The sequence below is a fragment of the Podarcis raffonei genome, chromosome 4 (assembly GCF_027172205.1).
Source record: "Podarcis raffonei isolate rPodRaf1 chromosome 4, rPodRaf1.pri, whole genome shotgun sequence".
NCBI classification, from domain to species: Eukaryota; Metazoa; Chordata; class Lepidosauria; order Squamata; family Lacertidae; genus Podarcis; species Podarcis raffonei.
Window position 1 is genome coordinate 69,329,638 of NC_070605.1, and position 21,511 is coordinate 69,351,148.

The 21,511-nt window shown below is 42.0% G+C and overlaps 1 protein-coding gene across 4 annotated transcripts in view; it reads left to right on the forward strand.

Moving 5' to 3' along the window:
- Window positions 1-21,511, forward strand: part of MID1 (midline 1) — a 198,265-nt gene that overhangs the window by 100,454 nt on the left and 76,300 nt on the right. The gene's annotated exons all lie outside the window — the stretch shown is intronic.

Genomic DNA, 21,511 nt, shown 5'->3' on the forward strand with positions numbered 1-21,511 from the left:
TTTATTTGTCTTTAAAATATATAGAAAATCACCTTTGAAATTCTAAAATCCTCTCCTACATCCCTCCATATAATCCTTATGAAGATTAAATAATGAACAAGGCCACGGGTGCAATTAGGACATGAACTGATCCTGCTATTGCTATGATGTCTTCCATGCTATATTATTATTTTTGACATTTATGCTGAGTGTGAGAATAGTTATCTCTTGAGTTTTCCTTCAAATTCCTGAATGCACTGAAGCAGTCTTAAATGCTAACAAATTTTATTTAAAGCATAAGCTTTCATGAACTAGAGCTCCCATCCTTAGTTGCAACATACTTAGGTTTAACACATTTATGGCACAATTATTATATTGCCAAATGCAATAGATATCATTTTGACTGTTAAATGGAGACAAAGAGAAGGATTGTTTACGTGTCCTATTTCTGTTACTATTGAAGCAAAACTAGGTCTTTCTGTGTCTTTTCATATGTTGGCTTTGATAGTTAAATAGCAGGGCAAGGTTACAGTACAATCCCATGCTTACTCTGAAGTAAATTACAATGCAGTTAATATGATTTTTCCTGCATTGCAGGGGGTTGGACTAGATGAATCTCAGGGTCACTTCCAACTCTACAATTCTATGATTCTGGCTGATTTATTCCCATTTGAGGTGGCTATGTTTCATCTCCATTGTCAGAAGCCATATGGCTCTGGATACTTAATGCTGGCAATAACAAGTGGGGACAAAGAGGATGAACTAGATGGGCCTTGGGCCTGATTCAGGAGGGTTCCTCTCATGGTCTCTTATGGCAACCTTTGATGACTGACCGAGGATCTAAATTAGTATGCCATGCAACAATACCCTGATGCTTCTATGTGGCACCCAGGTGGTCATTTCCACTCAACTAAATTTAGCAAAATGAACATGTGAGGTGGAAGGAGGATGACACCCACTAGCCGTGCCCCACTCCCAACACATCTTCTGATCACACTGGTGATGGTGGTGTATTTGCATCAGCTACAGGGAACCAGGCGGAGGGCCTTCTCAGTAGTGGCACTTGCCCTGTGGAACACCCTCCCATCAGATTTCAAGGAGATAAACTACCAGTCGACTTTTAGAATACATCTGAAGGCAGCCATGTCCAGGGAAGCTTTTAATGGTTGATGTTACCCAGTCAGATGGGTGGCATATAAATAAATAATAATAATGATTTTTAAATATTAATTTTATTATCATATTGCATGAAAAACAAAACCTTGTTGAGAAAAAAGAAAACAAAATGGCCATATCCACTAAATCAGTTCATAAAGAGAATAAAATTGAGTGCACTGCAAATTATTCATATAAGGTCAAATTTTAGGGTGGACTTGAGATTGCACCTGAATCTTGCAGTCCAGACTACCTTAAAAGTTACATATCCCCTAAATAGTAATTTAGGGAATATTCAACTTTAATTGCATTAAGTTATTATTTAAAACACAAAATGTTTCTCACTAGTTTAAGGAGTAACAAGTAAAATTAACGTTGGTTGTGGTTGTGGTGTGTGTGCCTGTGCATGGTTTGTTTGTTTTTTAGGAAACCATGCTATGTCAACACACGTTAGAAATTTAATCAATCAATCTTTCAACAGTTTTGTGTTTGTTGTTTTTATGGGGGGGTCATGAGGTTGGTAATTGCCTCAAACTAACATGGACAATTGCTTAACTAATATTTGTGTTGACATTGGGTAAGTAGTTCCGAGACTTTTTTTGCCAAGTCCTTGAGAATTAATCAAAAGAAAGTTGTTCAAGTTTATGTTGGCTGGTTTATAATGGCAAGCTCCCTTTGCTGGTGATGTGCCAGCTTGCATGTCAATAACTAATTGCAGTTTTGAAGTCTGACACTCATCGGCCACACATTTTCTCTGCTTGTCAACTCTTGTAAATAGACTATCGGCAAGTAAAAAAATCACATTAAGTTAAAGTAGTTAGTGAGTCTTGAAGATTTATTTCAAAATATGGGCACTGGGTAGTATGAGCTGAGTTTGAATTAATCATTTGTCTTTGTAAAGAACAGTGTCTAGCATCATCCTGAAGGTCATTACAAGCCATTGGGACAAATGAGATTATGCTTCCTCTGTACTGTGCTATTGTAAGCTGTCAGTGCACCACAATTACTATAAGGGTCTGAAAAATGTGTTCAGTGCACAATACCTATTCTGGCTTTTGAGAGTTTACCTGGCATTGCACTCACACTTTCAGGTATATCTTCAAATTTTGAGGATTAGTAGCATTATTTTTTAAAGGTAAAATAAAGCTGTGATGCTCAGGATGCTGAATTCTGGATCCATTTTCTTCATTCAGTATCCCACTTCACATTCCTGACAACAAAAAAAGCTTTATGATACTGGTGCAAGTTTGAGAGAATTCCTGGAACAGTTGTCTATCGCTTTCCCAAACTAATTCTTGTTGTAATAAGCATCCATAAGAATATTTCAGCAATTTTCTAGTAATATAGCTGACTTTCCCCCCCTTTCCAGGAACAGGCAGAGCAGAGAGAAAGTATGGGGTTGCAAATATGCATGTTCCAGCACTCCATGAAAGTTTTTAAGAGGTCTGGGGAAAGGTGAGATTTTCCCATTAGGCCCAGCACAGTTAATGATTGACACAAAAGAAAACCTACTGAGTGAGTGACAATTTGACATTACACGTCTTGGTCCAATAAAAGTGGGTTAAGCAACATCTTAAAGCCAAAAATAACAGTTACAGATCTGGGGTAACAGAGGTTGAGGGTGCAAGGGCACCCATAGCTGTGAGAGTTATTGAATGTTATAAATCAATAAAGGGAGTAGAATTTTGCTGATATTTGAAGTAGTGAAGGGAAGATGCCAAGTGGTAGATTTAACATACAGACTGAACTAGATCCCATGTGCAGATCACGGATAGTGATGCAGTTAAGAACACAAGGAGAACTAAGTACCTGGCCATTGTGTAAAGGTAAAGGACCCCTGGACGGTTAAGTCCAGTCAAAGGTGACTATGGGGTGCGGTGCTCATCTCGCTTCAGGCCGAGGGAGCCGGCGTTTGTCCACAGACAGCTTTCCAGGTCATGTGGCAAGCATGACTAAACTGCTTCTGGCATAATGGGACACCGTGACAAGTACCAGAGTGCACGGAAATGCTGTTTACCTTCCTGCCACAGCAATACCTATTTATCTACTTGCGCTAGTATGCTCCAATCTGCTAGGTTGACAGGAGCTGGGGTAGAGCAACAGGAGCTCACTCCGTTGCATGGATTCAAATCACTGACCTTCCGATCGACAAGCCTAAGAGGCTCAGTGGTTTAAATCACAACAACACCCACTCCCCCTACCGGGCCATTAAAGAGCAATTGACCATGCAGGTGCTGTCCTCCCCAGTGTGTTAATTATCAGAAGACAATAGCAGAATTGAGAGGTGGAGGTTACAGGAGGCATGATGTTGCACAGGGAAAATGTGCTCTTTTTTGAAAAATAGAGGGCTGGAAAAGGCGTTGGGAGCGAGCAGATAGCTGGGAGGAGTTGCAAGGGTTCTTGGGAAGGAGAAGGATAGAGCCAGAACTCCAGGCAGAGGCCATGCCATCTTGGTAGGCTGGAAGTGAGATACAGTCAGGGATGCCAGCTCCTGGGGGCCTAGCCCTTTGTGGAGGGGGGAGTATTTTGGGCGTCCAAAAAGTGCAGAGCACAGTGCAGCTCTAGTGACCATCATTGGTGGTCCAACTTCAGCCTGAAGGACCATGATGCAACCCCATTGCTGAAGCTAAGCAGGTCCAAGGTCTGGTCAGTCCCCGGACTGGAGATCACCTGGGATTCACGGCACCTTTTGCTTTATTGAAGAAAGGCAGCATATAAACATGATCAGTAAGATAAAGAATCCTATTCATATCCTTGCACCCGGGTTGGGAGAATACTGTGCTGGCTCTTTGCTAGCCTGAAAAGTCCACACTGATCTAACGCTGGCTTCCGAGTAAACATGAAAGCAATACAGCTGTCATGTCACACCTGAAAGCAAGCTTCAGGGAAATCTTGTAAAAGAAATTTAAATTGGTTTCAGTGGGAATCCCAACACTTGAAAGAATTTTGTTAATGACTAGACAAAGTGACAGCTAAAAATTTTCTTTCTAACAGCATAAGGAAAAGCCCATAGGATTAGATCACTGGGAATTATCAAAACTTTGATATAAACCCATGCTAATAAAGAGCATGTTTTTTCTGACAGCGACAACAGACTTCAGTTAACCTTACTGTTAGGAACAGAATGGCTATGGGGAGAGGGGAATCACAAAATTGAATTGCAGAGTGAAGGCCTCAGTATAGTTTGATGCTGGGAAAGCTGCAGAGTTAAAAAGTATTAAGAGGTTTTGCCTGTTGTCCAGTACCGATGTATAATTACACTAAAGTTTACATTTGCTTGCAACAGTGGCTTTTGTTATATTTGTTTCATGGTAAATGTGGATTGGAGATCAGCTGGGTTCTGAGTCTGCCAACTACTGCTTTTCTGCAGTGTTGCTAAGGGCACCCAGCAGCCCAACTTTATCAACCTGGCATTGCTATTAGGTGAACCACTTTGCACAGCAGAACATCCACTGTAGATGCAAGCGATATCACCTTCCTCCTTCCCTCTGTCAGTCAAGATCCAGCAGCATATCTCCAAGCAAAAATGTGTGAGAGCTCACAGCCTAGAGTCTGAGCAGCAAGGAATACACACACACACACCTTAAGACCGAGGGCAAGGGTGCTTGGCTTTTTATACAATACAGTTTTCAGAAAGCTCTGTCATAAGGGATAAACTATACGTATATCGTACAAAATGTGGCTCTTAAAAAACACATTATTAGAAATAGCTACTTGTGGGCCTTATCAGGACACTGGTGTGCTGGGAGGTAAGGAAAAAGATAGCATTGGGTAAAAGAAGGGATGTGTACATGTGACATTAATGTGGCTAAACCATCCAATGTACCCTTTTCTTGTCCCGAAAAGGGTAAAGAAAAAGGTGTCAGCCCTAGGAACGCAGCTTGGACTTTGTATTTGCAGAACTAAGGAGGACATTTAGCATGGCTTTATAGGTTTCTGAAGCACTATAGAATCTTTCCACATTTACAGCCGCCCTATGTAGTTTGTAAAGTAGGCACTTGTGACAATTTTTTATTTTGGTTTTGAACTTTTACTAAGGGTCCCTCTTAGAGTGCTTGTGCTGAAGACAGTTCTATAGTAGCATGTCTATCAGCACAAAAGGTGTCTGAACTTGTAGCACTATATGTTAAGAATATGGTGTGCATTTTCTCTTTAAGGTTGCTCTCAGGCCTCATTCAGCATTTAAGTCGAGGTTAACTCCATTTTCCATAGGTCTCAGAATCTGGAATTGTACAATTTTACCCTACCAGTACATTCCAGATAATAGAATAGGCACAAGTCAGATGTCATGAAAGCAGCCTTTTCATTTTAATTTCTTTCTTACACATTTTTGAACATAACCTTACGATCTGAAAATAAAATGGGGGGGGGAGGGAAGCATATACAGCACAACCATCAGGGTGACAATAGGCAATTGTCAGAGGAAGGCATTGTTTAAATAGTTTTCCGTGGGAAGGAAAGTATTAGAGCATTTCTGTCTAGGTGATGGAAGAAGGCAATAAGGGATGTCAGCAGTAGTGTAGACGCAAGGCTCAGTTCACTCACTGAGCGGGATGGGGACTACAGCAAACTTTGGGGGAAATGCTTCATCTTCATGTCTTCAGCCAATGCAGCCTTTGGGTAAAGATGCAGCTCTTATGCCATGGAAGCCCGCCCTGCGGAAGTTAAAACATATTGTACATAAAGTCTGGACAATTAACACAGAGCAGGGAATATGTGGTAAGTAACATGTTCCTTTCTTTCAGAATCCAGGGGTCAGTCTACTCACCCAGAAGTAAGTGTTTAGGTTTTGGTTGGTCCACAGTCACTGGCATATGTGTGAGAGGTGAATAGATTGCAGTCCCTAACATTATTTAAATTTATTGTCAGATTTGTCTTTCATTTGATATGGTTGAGCAAGGTGTAGGAAGAGTTTGCTTGTCTGAGAGGGCTGACATGGTAGTAGATTAATCCTGTCTTTCAGTCAGGATATGACACACTCAGATGTCATTTGAACATCTAAAGGTGTTGCAATTTATGTTCAAAAATTTCCCTTTCTTACGCTACCATGTTTCAAAATGTTAGATGGTAGTTATTGCAACAATTTGGTTATTTTATGTTTTGCTTAAGCTTTGGAGTGTGTGTGTGTGTGTGTGTGTGTGTGTCTACACACTCTAAGGGAAAACTAATAAAGTCTGTGGTAGCATGGGAAGGAAAGAAGAACAATTTTAATGCTTTGAAGTCTATCACTTAGAGAGAATCTTATTATCATAACATATTATGATTTATTCAGCTGAGAATAAGAGATAAAAGAGAGTAGAAAACAAGGTCATAGTTCCAGGAAGGAAGTTGAGGATAATGAACATTGAAATGGCATGGCATTGTAATAAGAGATGCAAACAGTAGACATTTGGCAAACTCAGATGCTACTATGCATAACTGAAACAATGAGATAATGCCTAAACGATAGACTATCCTGTGTGGCCACTCAAAACACCCCATTTAGACAAATCTGATTTAGCACCATTGCAAAAGCACCTATTGATTTATGTTCTTGAAGACTAACTTGTGAATACTATGAAGTTCTTTCTGACCATACCTGAAGCTTCAAATCTCATCGGAGAAAGTCCTCAAAAAGTCCTGCAAATAAAATTTGGTTTTGGACTTAGCGTGGAAACTGAAATCTTAAGGATGCTTTCATGGGAATGGGTCTCATTGAAATTGCAACACAGAAAAATTAGACAAGATCCTGCAGCTCATTGAGCAGTCCAAATGGTGGTATCAGTTGCATGACCACCTCAGCTTAACATGGCATCAAAGAGAAAGTCAGTATGGAAAAATTAAAGCCACTGCCTGAAGTAGTCATGTTGTGGACTCTGTTAAGCTAGGTCATTTTAGCTGAACATAATTATTCTGCTTTGGAATAGTTTGCCAAATGCTACAGACTTTCTTAGTTGAATCAGTGCAAAAAAGTAGATGTAGAACAAGCCAAAAAAGCTTGTTTCTCAATGGGCTATTTCTACTATATCACTTTCCGTAGATACTATTAAATGCTAGTTTGTGCATTTATTCATATATTTATTGAATATTTCTTTAGGCTGCCTTTTGGGGAGACTTCAGAAGATTTAATGGTTTTCAGTGAAGAAGCACCCGGGCTTGTGTTGCTAAATTATTTTTGAGGAAAAGCTTGTCTTTGTGCTTTTAGGACTGCATTATGGCAGCTCATTTCATCTGTGCATCTAAACATATAGATAAAAAGATGTTTCCCACAAACTAAAGAAGGCTTTAGTGTGATGCAGAGCATAAGAAGGGGGCTTTAGGGTCCGGTAACCCGGGAGGTCTAAAGTTCATGGAGCTATTGCTGGAATTGTCCGCAGATTAATTTGTGATGCTGCCAGTCAGGATAGTGCTTAATACTCTCCCATCCCCAGAATTACTTATGCATGCTGATTTATCAGGTCACAAGCAGTGGAACAAAAGAAGAGGAGAAATAGGGGGAGCTGTGCACAGATAGATGGCATCTGAACAGTTCTTTTATAAAAAAAAAATCTCAAAAGAAAACAAGGGTTGGTGAAAATCAATTGATCGAGAAAGCTGAGGCTGAATCATTCTCTTCTACAGGCAGCCACATAGGAACAATTTCTGTATTCCTAATGAGTCACACATCACTATATGGTTGCCAAATGAAGTGCAGGTCAATGAAAGGAAATGCCAGTTTGTGATCCTGAAACATGTTGTGTGTTGTACGCATGTGTGTGTGTGTGCGCGCACACACACGCACACACACACACACACACACACACACACGCCCCTCTGTGTTTGTGATTTTATAAAATAGTCATTTTTCAACTCTAATTTCCGGATTGCAAAGTTTATCGTTCTTAAGTTCAGCAATATTGCTTATGCACTGGTAGGTGGATAGCGTTAGGAAAGAAAAAGCTAGACTTGGTTTTTATTGTAGTAAAATACAGGTAAATTCAGTTGTGCAGGCTGTTTCAGTTTACTTTGTATAACCAACAAACATAGAAAGACTTCTTCCATCCTGTTTTAAAGTATGCTAAAGTGCCTATAGTTCTTCTTTAAGTCAACTTTATCAAATCATGATTGCCTCTAGCGTCAAGTCCTGTTAAGCACTTAACTTTTTTGCAGTGGCTATGCAGCTGTCTAATTTAAGTTAGCGCTTAGTGCCTCTATTGTTTGCTTGCCAAACTTTCTTACGTAACTCACCCATGCTAATGAGAAGAGAAAATGTCCTCTTCATGATCATGGCTTGATCACCATATTTACTGCCCATCCTTAAAAAGCATTTCTTCAGCATTTTGTATAAAATGGATGATACAGCTGCTCCGTAATAGCATTATGCCCTTAAGCTTTAAGCACTCACAACATCTTCTGATAACATTTTGCTGACAGAACAGTTTGGTAGATTTACTTCATACTATCTGCAAGCATGGGCAGGCCTATGCTGGAATGTAGAGAAGAGACCTCTTCTGCATGTTCTTACGAAGTCTTTCCACAAGGGTGAAAACAGTGGGTGATGGCAGGTGGGGCTTTGGGGACTGGGGCAGTGTCTTGTGCTCTTGGAGAAAGTTGCAGAGGGCACTGCCAACCCCTAACCTATCCACTTCAATTCACTATCCAGTTCCACATTTCTTCCGTTAGAAGCTACCTTTACTAGTCAGAGGAGCTTGGCTGCTCTCAGAGCAAATGTTGAACTACTGCTTTTAAAAGACAGCTGCAATAGCTCTGAGGAATTAGTTTTTTGGTACTGCAGTGTGTGGTGGTTCTTGCATCTTTCTGCTCTCCAAGAGCTCAGGCTGAAATGGAAATGCACTTGTCTTCAGCACCTCTTTTGGAGTTGTGTTACAGGGCCAGTCCAAAACATTTTGCTACCTGAAGCAGAAGAGCAAATGTCAGCCTCCCAATTCAAGGTGCTGAGTACCCAAGCCCTGTCAAGTTATGTTAACACCTGAGGCAGAGAAGTTCCATAGGTGTCTCTGCCTTTTCCAGACACAACAACAACAACAACTATTATTATTATTAACCATTTGTTGTTTTTCCATAGCATTCAAAATCAGTTGCCTGCTTCAGTTTGCCTAATGATAGGGTCAGCCCTGCTGGGGAGCTTTGAGGAGTGTGGAGCAAGGAACTTTCTTCATTCGTCAGAATATTGAATGTGCAGAGGAGGATTCACATCAGCGTCTTACTTAGAAGAGGAACACGGGAACTGAGCCACAGGAATTACTCGGGAATCATTTTCCTATGCAAGCAGCAGCTAATATCACAAGAGCTAAAGTGGCATCCTGCCTTGGGCAAGGGAAAAAAGACTTTCCCACGTTGCACACAACTGATAAGATTTTCCCCAAGCCATTCAGGTGTCCATAAAGGGCACTGCCTTTCACTGTTGGGGCAGCCAGAATTCTTATAGATTGAACCCCACTGGGCTTCATGGAATCATGACAAAAGAGGGCCAGTCGCCATGTTTTTTCAGTCAGCAATCCACAAATGAATTATTTATATTGCACCGGAGTAAGTTGAACTGGGGCTTCCATTAGGTGCAAGTGTTTTCTAAATCATTGCCTTGGGCATACTGTCACAGCTGCATCTCCTGAACGAAGATGGGGCATGTTATGTATCAGAGGGCACAATTGTGCCCTCAACTTCTAATTTTCTGCAAGGCACGTTGAGTGCTTTCTGTAGCTTGGAGGTGAAGATCATACTTCGCAGCCTAGTTTTTCCCTTACCCACCTCTTGCATTAATGAAACACATATTGATCCTTTTTATGCATCTGCAAACTGAAGCACTTAATACACTTATTCTGATCACAAAGTGTGCAAGAAAAAAGCAAGCCGAGTAGACCCTTATTCCTTAAAATAAAAAAAAGTAAAATGAAGCGAGGTGACATTAGAAGCGCATGGGTAACAAGATCTGCAACTGTATTGTAGATGGGAGTTGTAAACTTCAAAAGGTTCCTAGCCGCAGGTTTTGTGAGAATATGAAGTGTAAATGATATTTACATCAGTGTGCTGCCCTAGTGGCACTTATGCTCCTCACAAGTAATAAGCAAACCAGTTGTGTGGAGAACAGTTTGCCACTTGAGTTTAATTCCTAGAAGAGAACTTTCTTTCCAGCTGCAGTTTGATAAGCATTACTTGCCCTGTCTTTAGAGTGTAGACTCCCCACCCCAGCTGGCAATGCAGTGAGAAGTTGAGGGGACATTCTGTTGTTGTTGTTGTTGTTCTGATGGGATTTATCTGATATGATTTGTACTTTTTCCAAGGTTTGTTATCTGCTCAGCCATCATGAAAGAAGTTTCTGTTCTTTCTGAACTCATATAGTACTTCCAGAATGTAGCAATTACCATGCCCTCAATTGCTGGTTACTTTATGCAATCTGCAGGTGATATCATTATCGGGACACTGCTCTGGACCAGAGTGCCTTTGCTTAGATCAGGGATAGCAAACTTGTGACCCTCCATCTCCCATCAGTCCCCACCTGCATAGCCAGTGCATTGCCAGAGGTAATGGGGCTTGTAGTATGGCAACTCCAGGAGTGCCGCAGGTTCCTCATCCTTGGTTTAGATTATCATGCCCTTGTTTACCTGGATTTGCTTTACATGCCTAAAGAGTACAAATTTTTGCTTAATTGTATGATTTCTTACTTGTACATATAGTTAATGCCATTCCCACGAAAAGTGAGGTATTTTCTGCAGAAAGCAAATATCACCGAAAGGCTAAGTAAAATAATTAACATTTAGTCCACTTTTACTGAGGGGAAGGGGGATGCAATTTCTTGGAAAGTCTTCTCTAATTCTGACCAAATTGGTTTATTTCATTAATTTTGTTATTTTCCATGACAAGCCATTATTCAGTTAAAGAAGTTCCAAGATTCTGATATTTCTGATTTACCCGCCATCAGTACCCGTAAATGGCACTTGTGAATCGTTGCTTATGATAATACAATCATCCTGCTGTACTGTTCTGTGTTGCTTCTGGTACCCCTTCTTATGTTTGTGGCTTGCTTATCACCTTGCAGGCGTGGTCTTTGCAAGCATCCCTGGAAAGGAGAGGTCAGAAGTTCTCAGGTAGTCTTCCTGAATCTCCTGAACTGTATCTGATCCTTCACCTCTATTCCCGAAGCTGAAGTGTTGGCTTCATTCTTGGCAAGCTCCTTCAGGTTGTTAAGTGGCAACAGGGGTGGAAGTGAAACAGGGCCACTGAGAAACAAGAAGGCCAATGAAATAGGCTCATGAATCCTAAGGTATGCAGGAGTACAAAATATTTCCAAAATACATGCCCTGCAAGTTTTAAACTGTTTTTTTTTTTAAAGGAAAATGGAAGGGGTCCTGAAGGGGGAAATTTGGGTTGGGGCTGTACATGCCGTGGTTTGTTTGTTTTTTAAATCTCCTTGAACTGTGTGGAGATGTTTCAGGAAGAAGAAAGGGAAAGTGCACCTTTTCCCTTCTCCAGAATTTCTCACCCAATCTATAAAGCAAAAGGGTGTGTGTTCCCTTTCCCCCCTCCAGATCTCCTTACCCCTTCACCACTAACGCTCCTTTTGTGGGCTGAAGGATACACTGCACCATTTTTGTTGCAGGTTCCACATGCCCTCTCACGTTGCAAAGTTGTGGCTCTCTAACCAGTGTTCTTGGTACAAATGTGTGGGTTCTGGGCTAGTTTTCCCCAGTGGCGTAGCGTGGGTTGTCAGCACCTGGGGCAAGGCAAGTAATTTGCGCCCCCTAACCCGTGGATTTGCGCACCCTAACCATAACCCCCAGATGTTGCGCCCGGTGCGGCTGGCCCCCCCTGCACCCCCACACTACGCCACTGGTTTTCCCATAGGCTTTCACTAGAAGGAAAGCTGTATCTTGTTGCTGTTTTAATAATTGAGGAATTTTATTGCCCGAACACCATATACATTTAATGAATAATCACATTCAGTGCTGTAGTGATGTGCACTTTTTTCTTTTCTTTAATGCTTTAATTCTAAGCCTGAGTGTCTTCTCTGGCTTTTTTTGAACTCACAACGTTTACTCCAAATAGTTCCCCGCTCCCTTGGAAATGACCCTCTAGCTTGAAACATGGTTTCACACCATATAACATATAGTGAGGAAAGGATCTTCTTTCTATGATGTCACATCTGAAGAAGGAACTTGTACAGCTGCCCAGCCATTTGGAGTCCATGCCTTTCTCTTTGAGGAGGATGGAGGTATTCAAGTGCAGGGGAAGGGCGATGTGGAAAATGGAAATGCAAGTGTATTCAGGCACTTTTTTTGCTGTATATTGTAATGGGAAAACGTGTGTGTGTGTGTGTGTGAGAGAGAGAGAGAGAGAGAGAGAGAGAGAGAGAGAGAGAGAGAGAAGGGCCTTATTTGTGTGCCTAATTTTCTTGGGTCCCTCTTGGGCAGGCATAGGCAAACTCGGCCCTCCAGATGTTTTGGGACTGCAACTCCCATCATCCCTAGCTAACAGGACCAGTGGTCAGGGATGATGGGAGTTGTAGTCCCAAAACATTTGGAGGGCCGAGTTTGCCTATGCCTGCTCTTGGGTCTGAAATCAATCAGCTAGTTCTTACTAACCAGAAAGGAAACCACTTGCGTTAAAAATTTCTATGCTGTTTTTAAAATGCACAAGAATGCCGAAGCCTACCACATACTAGACTAGTGCCATCCATGACTACTGGATTTTATTGCTGAACATGTTGTTTATTTGATTCATAATTTTTATCCTGAGATTCCAATTCCAAGAAAGAATTCAAGGCCGTTCACAACTGTAGTGGAAAAAATAAAATGATAAAAACCAAAGATAAACAATGAACCATAAACCAATATATGAAAAACAATAGCAGCATTAAATAATCGAGAGCCAGTAATGAGTGTTGTCAATGCACCTGCCTAAGATGAGCAAAAGCACTCCAAGCAACATCTGCTACCTAGGAACCTGGAGTCAAGACTCTTTAGGTTTGGGGAATGAGATATATAGTTGTCTTCAGTGCCAGCCTTGGATAACTCCACCTTACCAGAAGCCGCTCTGTAACAGGCCCCCATTTTGCTACCACCTCCTCAACCTTAGGACGTTACATTGCTGTCTTCCAAGTCCAATAATTTTGGCCCAGAAACTCAAGTGGAGTCATGCTCTTCCCCATGCAGTTGGAACCAAACTGAAAGTTTGGCCCTGCAAAGGGCTGTTCCAGCAAAAGTGGAGCTAACCACCCAGACAGAGCTGAAAACCCCTTTTAAGTCTCAGTCTGGGGTTGCCTGAAGCATCGTTTTGAATCTGCTCATATGCCATCCCAGCCTGAACAACTGCATGGAGCTATCCAGGTTCCTACATTGAACTAAGCTTTGCCTTGCCTGGCTCTTCTTCGGTAGAACCCACACACTTGTGTTGAAACCCCATCTGAATGAAACTACCACCTGGGACACAACAGCAGTCCTTCTAACTAATGTCATCTTGGTCTTGTAGCCCACACTGCCCCAGGCCATCACTGATTTCAGAGATCCCTTCAGACATCGGGACAACACAGTGGTGCTAATTTTTAAGACAGTCTTCTGGGTCTGATCTACCATTCTTCACAACATCACACTAGCTGTCTCTCAGTTGTTAATATTTCATATTCTTTGAAATCCCAAGGACTGTGAACAAAAACAAAGGAATTGCAACTTCCAGAAGGTGTGGTGTTAGTTGATTGCAGCAAAAACCAGAAAGAGGCTTGTGGCACCTTAGAAATAAACTGAGCAATTGTGGCAAAAACTTTTTTGTAAATTAGAGCCCTCCATCTTGTATCTGATAGTGGTGTCTAGCCAATGAAAGCTTATGTCACAATAAATCTATTAGCCTTTTTATATGCCACAATAGGTAAAGGTAAAGGTACCCCTGCCCGTACGGGCCAGTCTTGACAGACTCTAGGGTTGTGCGCTCATCTCACTCTAGAGGCCGGGAGCCAGCGCTGTCCGCAGACACTTCCGGGTCACGTGGCCAGCGTGACGAAGCTGCTCCGGCAAACCGGCACCAGAGCAGCACACGGAAACGCCTTTACCTTCCCGCTATAAAGCGGTACCTATTTATCTACTTGCACTCAAGGGTGCTTTCGAACTGCTAGGTGGGCAGGAGCTGGGACCGAACGATGGGAGCTCACCCCACTGCGGGGATTCAAACCGCCGACCATGCGATCGGCAAGTCCTAGGCGCTGAGGTTTTACCCACAGCGCCACCCGTGTCCCATATGCCACAATACACAGTGGCAAATGTCTTTTTAGAATGTGAGCCTGAGGAAAGGGACCATCTTCATACTGGTTTTTTTTAGCTGCTCAGAGAGCCATTTTGGCTAAAGAGTAGGGCATAAATTCCTTAAATAAATTAAATAGTTTAACAGTCTTTTGCCGGTTATGCCAAAGCTTCTCATGGGATGTCAATTAACAGGCTATGTACTCCAGTTCCATTTTCCTTCTACTTATAGTACAAGATATTTATTGAACTTGATCATGACCACTGGGTTCTCATTACATACACTTGGGGAGAGGCCCAAAGCCTGTCTTTGGAAAATGCTAGATCCCTGGCAACAAATTTTCTTTGTGGTGAGTAACATACAGCCCTCAGCCTAATTTCATGTGGGTTGCAGGAGAGGGGGGAACCTGGAGTCTGGGAAGAGAAGTGATAGGGAAGAGGCACCAAAACAGATGCAACATGGGGGTAGGTCCTACGTCCAGACCTCTAGTAACAGCAGATTGACCCAGTCCCAGGAGCATGATGGTCAGGAAGGGAGGGTGAGACAGAGTTGCTGAGTCTACTTTTTGGCTGTGTTCCTACCCATCACTGGCATGTGGACCCTAACAGATTTTCCCCAAGGGAATGTGACACTTAGTGGGTTAAAAAATAAATGTTTCCCACCCCTGTTTTAGTAGTTACTGTTTTGAACTCATCAAGTGTTGAAGGGCCAGCAATGTTGGCACTGTCAACTCATTCTCAGTGTCAAGTCCTTTTTTTTTTTTTAAAGATATTTATTGAGTTTTTCCACCTTTATACATTAAAAAATCAAAAAGAAAAAAAAGAAAAAAGTTAAAAACACATAAAATTTACAATCCTTATTTTCAATAACATATTTCCCTGACTTCCCCACACCTCCCCTTCTTATATTCCAATTCAAATTGTTAATTCAACAAGTTCTTGTCCCCAATTTTTGACCTTTTTATATTTAATTCATTTTAAAAAAAACCAATTTTAACTTATAAACGTCAGTATTTAAACATCAGTACTCATTCTTAAAACCTTTTTCTAAAGTCGACCCAAATTCCCTTCCACGAATTCCCCAATTTTCATACTAATAACAAAACAAAATTAAAAAAAAAACAGATTATAATTCTGCACCCTTTGGATTCCCAAACCCCACCCCACCCCTTTCCTGGTTTCAATCCCCAACAAATGTCCATCAGTCTTAGTCTACTATCAGCCTGGAGACCTCACGTCCGAGGCTCTTAATTCTCTCTCAATTCCTCTCTGCCGGTTTTTTTGGTAGTCCTTAATATTAAACACCAGATCTCGGAGAAGCTCTGTCCCGATAGGGTCCATATTTCTTCCAGCCAGACCTCCATACTTAAAAGTGGAGTCTGAATCTTGTTTCTTACTCCTTTTAAGTCCAAATGTCCCAAAAGCTCCAACTTTCACCTTAATCAAATTTGTAATCCATAGGTCTTCAGATCTCCACATAAGGAGCTCTCTCCATTCTTCAATCTTCAATTCAAAACAGTTTTTCTTCATCCAGTACTTATTTTCCTTTGTAGCCATCATGTCAGGCCTCTGGCTCTCCTTTGTCATCTGCAACATTACATCTCCTCCTTCCTTTTCCTCAGAAACAAACATATATCTCTTTCTCCACACTCTCAAATCTTTCAAGTTTCTCTTCTTGTCCAGCTGCATGGACTTCATGAGTCGAGTCCTTATCAAATTCAATGGATTTGTTTACTGTTAAGTCCAGAGTTGCAACATTTGTAGCCAAAACATCAATTTGGCCTTGTAACTTTCCCAAGAGAAGAAACACTCTGTCCAATTTAGCTTGAATTTTTCCTCCTTCAGCCATTCTTGTAATGTCCCAAAATCCCCTCTAGAGGGATTTTGGTTACTTTATCTTCCTTCCAGTTCAAATCCAAAAAATCAAGTTAGTTTGTATCAGTTCTTCCTTGTTTTCAACAAAATATAACCAAATTGTAGCAAATATATCCAGCAGAGATAGCAGAAACAAAGTTCTCTTTTTCCTTCTTGACAGCTAATTTGACAGCTGTCAAACTCTTCTATATCTCCTCAACAGGCTCTCTCGTGGATCACTCCCGGGTCCGGGGGGGTGGCACTTCAGCTCTCAAAATTAGCTCTTATCCTCCAGTGAAATTACTTATACTGCCAAATCGTGAAATTAATGTCTTTTACCCAATAAAGAAGAAGAAATTCTCTCGACCTTAGTTAGCTAGTCCTTGCTTTAGATTATTTATAAGACGGGGAGACGGACTTCCTGTTTGCGCCTTCCCCGATCGTGCCTAATTAAAAAAAAAAATTCTTTACAAATCCAATTTCCGTATTACTCACGGGTTGTTGCTTTTAGAGTCCAATTGTTCACAAGAAGAAGTCAGCACTCTCCGACCATGGCATGCGGCTTCACTCCGCAGGAGAAGCAGTCGACTCTCAGCACCGCGCCGCTCACCCCGTCCCCCGTTCCGAAGCCTTTAAAAAGGCTCCTTCGCGGGTCGGGGGGCGCAAATGGTGCCCGCCGAGTCACCAAGTTCACAGGCTTCAGCACCTGTGATTTCTGAGGGTCCCCGCGTCGCCACAGCGGCAAGACCCGGATCCTGCGGAGCCGATTCCCTCCGGAGCTCGGAGGGAATCCGCCATTAGCCGATGGCGCTAACCCAGAAGTCCTCATTCTCAGTGTCAAGTCCTGAGCCCGTGTCTCCCGTCTAAATATCAACCAAGGCTTTGGCAAAGACCTCTAGTAGGATTATGCTGCTATTCACATGTGAGAAGAACCCTTTGGCCATGACTCGACATCGTGGGATAAAATGTATGATATATTTAACAGGGAGGAGGTGCCTGCCAATTTTAGGAAACAAATGAGATCCTGCAAACGTAGTTATGTATCCCTGCTGTAGTTTTGCGTGTATTGGTGCTAGCCAATGTTGGCATATTTTTTTCACTTGATCTTATTTTCTCTGCTTTTATATTGTGCTATTTTTATAATTGCCATTTTGTATGTGTGTTGCTGCTGTTAGTTCCTTTAGGTACATTTTCATAGAAAGGTGAATATAAATTAAATGAATAATTGAAATGACATAGAATGCCTCAATTCTGAATGTGCTTTGTTTGCACAAGTTCACAGAAATCTCTTCTGTGTACAAATGTCAAGCTAAATTAGAATCCTAGTACCTTTCTTATAATTCATGGTCAACTGTAAATGAGTCAGGAATATGAATCACCTTGCTTCTTAGAGTCCTTCAGATGCACAATGCTTTTCCTCATATCCTTTTTGCAGATGAGCAGCCTGTTATCCTGTTCAACGGTAATGCTCTGATCACTTCCCTACCTTTCAAGCGGTCAAACTAGAATTCAGGCCTTAATAGCAAAGTACAAAAGAGTTAACACTGTTTTGGTTTTGTTCCTAAGTAGTAAGGAAAACCCAGTTACTGAACAAATAGCTGCAGTCAGCAGACAGAAATGTAGAAAAACAAAGCTTATACAATAAGTTAAAAGGAAGTTGTGTGTAGTTCTTTTCTTTTTTAAAGAAGATGAGTGGCTTCATTTAATATTTTGTAAGGAAATGGGGCTTTTTATTGGCTAACTTTGAAAGATCGTTGTCTCCTAAACAAAGAAAATCTAGTGTTTTCTGGCACGATCACTAATGTATCTTTCTGCATCAGATATAATGCACAGGTTTCTTCAGCAAGATTAATAAGTATGTGTAATTCTATAGAAAATCTGGGTTTTGGATCATTTTGGGAACTTTAATACAGTATTATTTACAACAGAGTTCCTTTTTTATGGGCTTCTTTTTCCCATATTGCTTTCGTTTGAATTCATTTTGTGCTGTTTTGCACACTATGCAAAGGGAAATCTGGATTTTCTATCAGTTTTATATGTGACGTATGGCTGTAGCCAATCAGTGCTTGTATCTGTTGGTAAGTTTATCTGTATTTAAATAAATGTTCACAAACAAATGTTGGCCACTCCTACACTTTAAACATTTTAGGTTCACACCAAAAAAGTAGCAGGTGAAATCAGCCCTTCGGTGAAAAACCCCTGACCCTTTCCCAACTGTATACTGTAGAAGCGTTTGTACTTTATTTATAATAATTTATTAGATTTCCATAAGGTCCCAGGGTGGGTTACAGTTATAAAGTACGTGGTTATAGAATATGACTGTAACTAAAGCAAAAAGGTGTGAAAACAATTAAAAGCAGTACCAGATGATTTTTTAAGGCAGTTAAAAATAGTTCCAGTACAGATGCAGACTGAAATAAAGATCTCCACTTAAAACGTTTGCTGGAAGAGAACGGTCTTCAGTAAGAGCCAGACAGACAACAGACCCTACCGCTTCATATGGAAAGGGCAGGTGCCACCACACTGAAGGCCCAATTTCTATATTGTGCAGAGCAGACCTCCTCATAAGATGGTATCTGTAGGAGGCCGTCGGTTGTGGAGTGTAGTAAACCACTGAGCAGTGCTTTTTTCCTGGGGGTACGCATACCCCTAAACGTTTTGTTAATCTTGGTGCTTTTGTCCATTTACTGTATTTATTTTCCCTGATTTGAACTATAAAACAGTGATTTTATTGAGTCAAAAAGAGTGCCCCTAAACATTTTTTTAAGGAGAAAAAGCACTGCCACTGAGTATATAAAGGGTGAGAAGATCTTCTGGGTATCCTGGTCTCAAGCTGTATAGGGCTTTGTACACCAGTATCAGCCACCTGAACTTGGCTCAGTAGTTAATTACAACTCTTTCAGCAGCAGGGGCACTGCCTCCTAGGGACTGAACCCCTTTTTGTCCCCCTTGTATTTCTGGGGTTGGGGCCCGGGACCGCAGGATATCCCAGAAGTGTGGAGCTGAAACACAGAGCCAAGCATGCATGCCTCTAGTGGTCTGCTCATGCTGCTGCTGCTGCTGCTGCTGCTGCTGGGAAGGAGGTTCAAAGCAGCCTCCTGGGGGCAGCACCAAGGGGAGGTGTAGGAGGAGCCACTGGCCATTGAGCTGCACTCCTTCCGGCATCCTGACTTCACGTGTGAGACATCGGGACATAGAGACATCATGTATGTGACATAGCCCTCCCAATCGCCATTGAAAGATGGTGCCTCTGTTCAGTAGTGGTAAAAGATAAAGATAAAGGACCCTCGGACAGTTAAGTCCAGTCAAAGGCGACTATGGGGTTGCGGTGCACATCTCGCTTTCAGGCCAAGGGAGCCAGCATTTGTCAGCAGACAGCTTTCTGGGTCATGTGGCCAGCATGACTAAACTGCTTCTGGCGCAACAGAACACCATGACGGAAGTCAGAGTGCATGGAAACGCTGTTTACCTTGCCGCTACAGCGGTAACTATTTATCTACTTGCACTGGCGAGCTTTTGAACTGCTAGGTTGGCAGGAGCTGGGACAGAGCAATGGGAGCTCACCCCATCGCAGGGATTCGTACCACTGACCTTCTGATCAGCAAGCCCAAGAGGCTCAGTGGTTTAGGCCACAGCACCACCACCCTACAGCAGTGGTGTAATGTTGTGGCGATTGTCTGTCCAGTGAGCATTCAAGCTTCTCCATGTTGCCATAATTGAACCTTTCAGGGCAGCCTTAAGGGCAGCCCAACGTAGAGCATTTGAGGAGGTAGAATAAAGACTTGTTGATCATCTTGATAAAGAGTTTTACTTGCTTTGGAAGCCCTTTCCTCCAAATAGATCCTCTGTACTAAAAAGAGAAGTGAGTTTCCCAAAGTGCTTAACCGTTAATATTTGACCATACATGTTTGGGTTGGAGTCGAGAGAACCTCATGGCAGGGGAAATCAAAAGCCCTGCTGTGTTTTATGCTCTATTGCAGATGATGTCTAAAGCTGATAGCCCTTGCCATGCATATACGACTGCAGAAGAGAGCTGCTTCCTTGTCATGTGAGCCCACATCTTTGGGGAGTGCGCCTGAAACAGGCAACAACAAGATGAGGAGGGTGATAATGCTGTATTTTCCCCATCCTGTTAGCACTCTGCTAGAAAAGGATCTCTGTATATAGACGCCCATTAAATTGCCCCATTATTGTTTAATTCACATATTCCTCGTAGCGGCATGGGATTGCACTATGAGAAATTGGCTCTCACATTGCACTCCTTATATGTGCATGCAATGTGAATGAAAACGGTGGACTAAGTCTCAATTCTTACTATTACCCAGGCAGTTTTGGTTACTGCTGATTGTCCCCTATTTGTTTCTATTTTCGTTACTTCATTTAACTTCATTTAATTGTGCATCTATGCTGAGATCTAGCCTGGAGAACTGTAGCAGTCTCAATGTCACACTATTCCGGCCTTTCTCATAAGAGAGGAAATAATGAAGGAAATTCAATTACTCCGTAACACAAATGAAATGCAAGCTTGTTGCTGGAATGAAGAGCAAATGGAACATTGCTTTGGATCCATTCTTCCAAGCATTTAATGCATTTTTAATTTTGTGACAACAATTTAAAAAGGAGACATTGAAACATGAAAAGTGCAACACAAGGAAGCAATTCATTCCTGCTGCTTCTACTTTCACATGAATCTTTTAACACATCCATTGAAAGCCGTCTGGTCTGTATTATAATGCTCAGGAAGATACGCAAGAAAATATATAGGGACATTTTCATGTAGTTCTTGGACTGTCAAGGCTATGTCATATATTGTTGTTGGTATCCATCTGTTTCGAGAGACAATGGAGTGTGCCTCTGGGGGTGAAGTTAAACCACTGCATTAGCAGCACTGAAGAGATCTCCTTGGGGCACAAGCCTGGGCAGTGTGTGTGGAGGTCCTGGGCTACCCAGATGACAAAAAAGCCCTCTTGGCCTCCAAAGGAAAGCAGAGTTTGACTACAGGAATTGCCAGAAGGAGGTGTAAAAGACGCCATCCAACTGTCTTAAGGATTCCACTCTGGATTTTTGTAGGGTTTGCTCCTTAGCCTTTTCTTCTCCCAGACATGTCCCACAAGGCAGTGAAGGTATAGGATCAGAGTTTTCCTTCTCTTGGATGGGCTACCTTTCCAGATGGACGAGCCCCACCTGCTCGTCACAGTAACCAGTGTTACCAGTGTGGTGTAGTGGTTAAGAGCGGTAGTCTCGTAATCTGGAGAACCGGGTTCGAGTCTCCGCTCCTCCACATGCAGCTGCTGGGTGACCTTGGGCCAGTCACACTT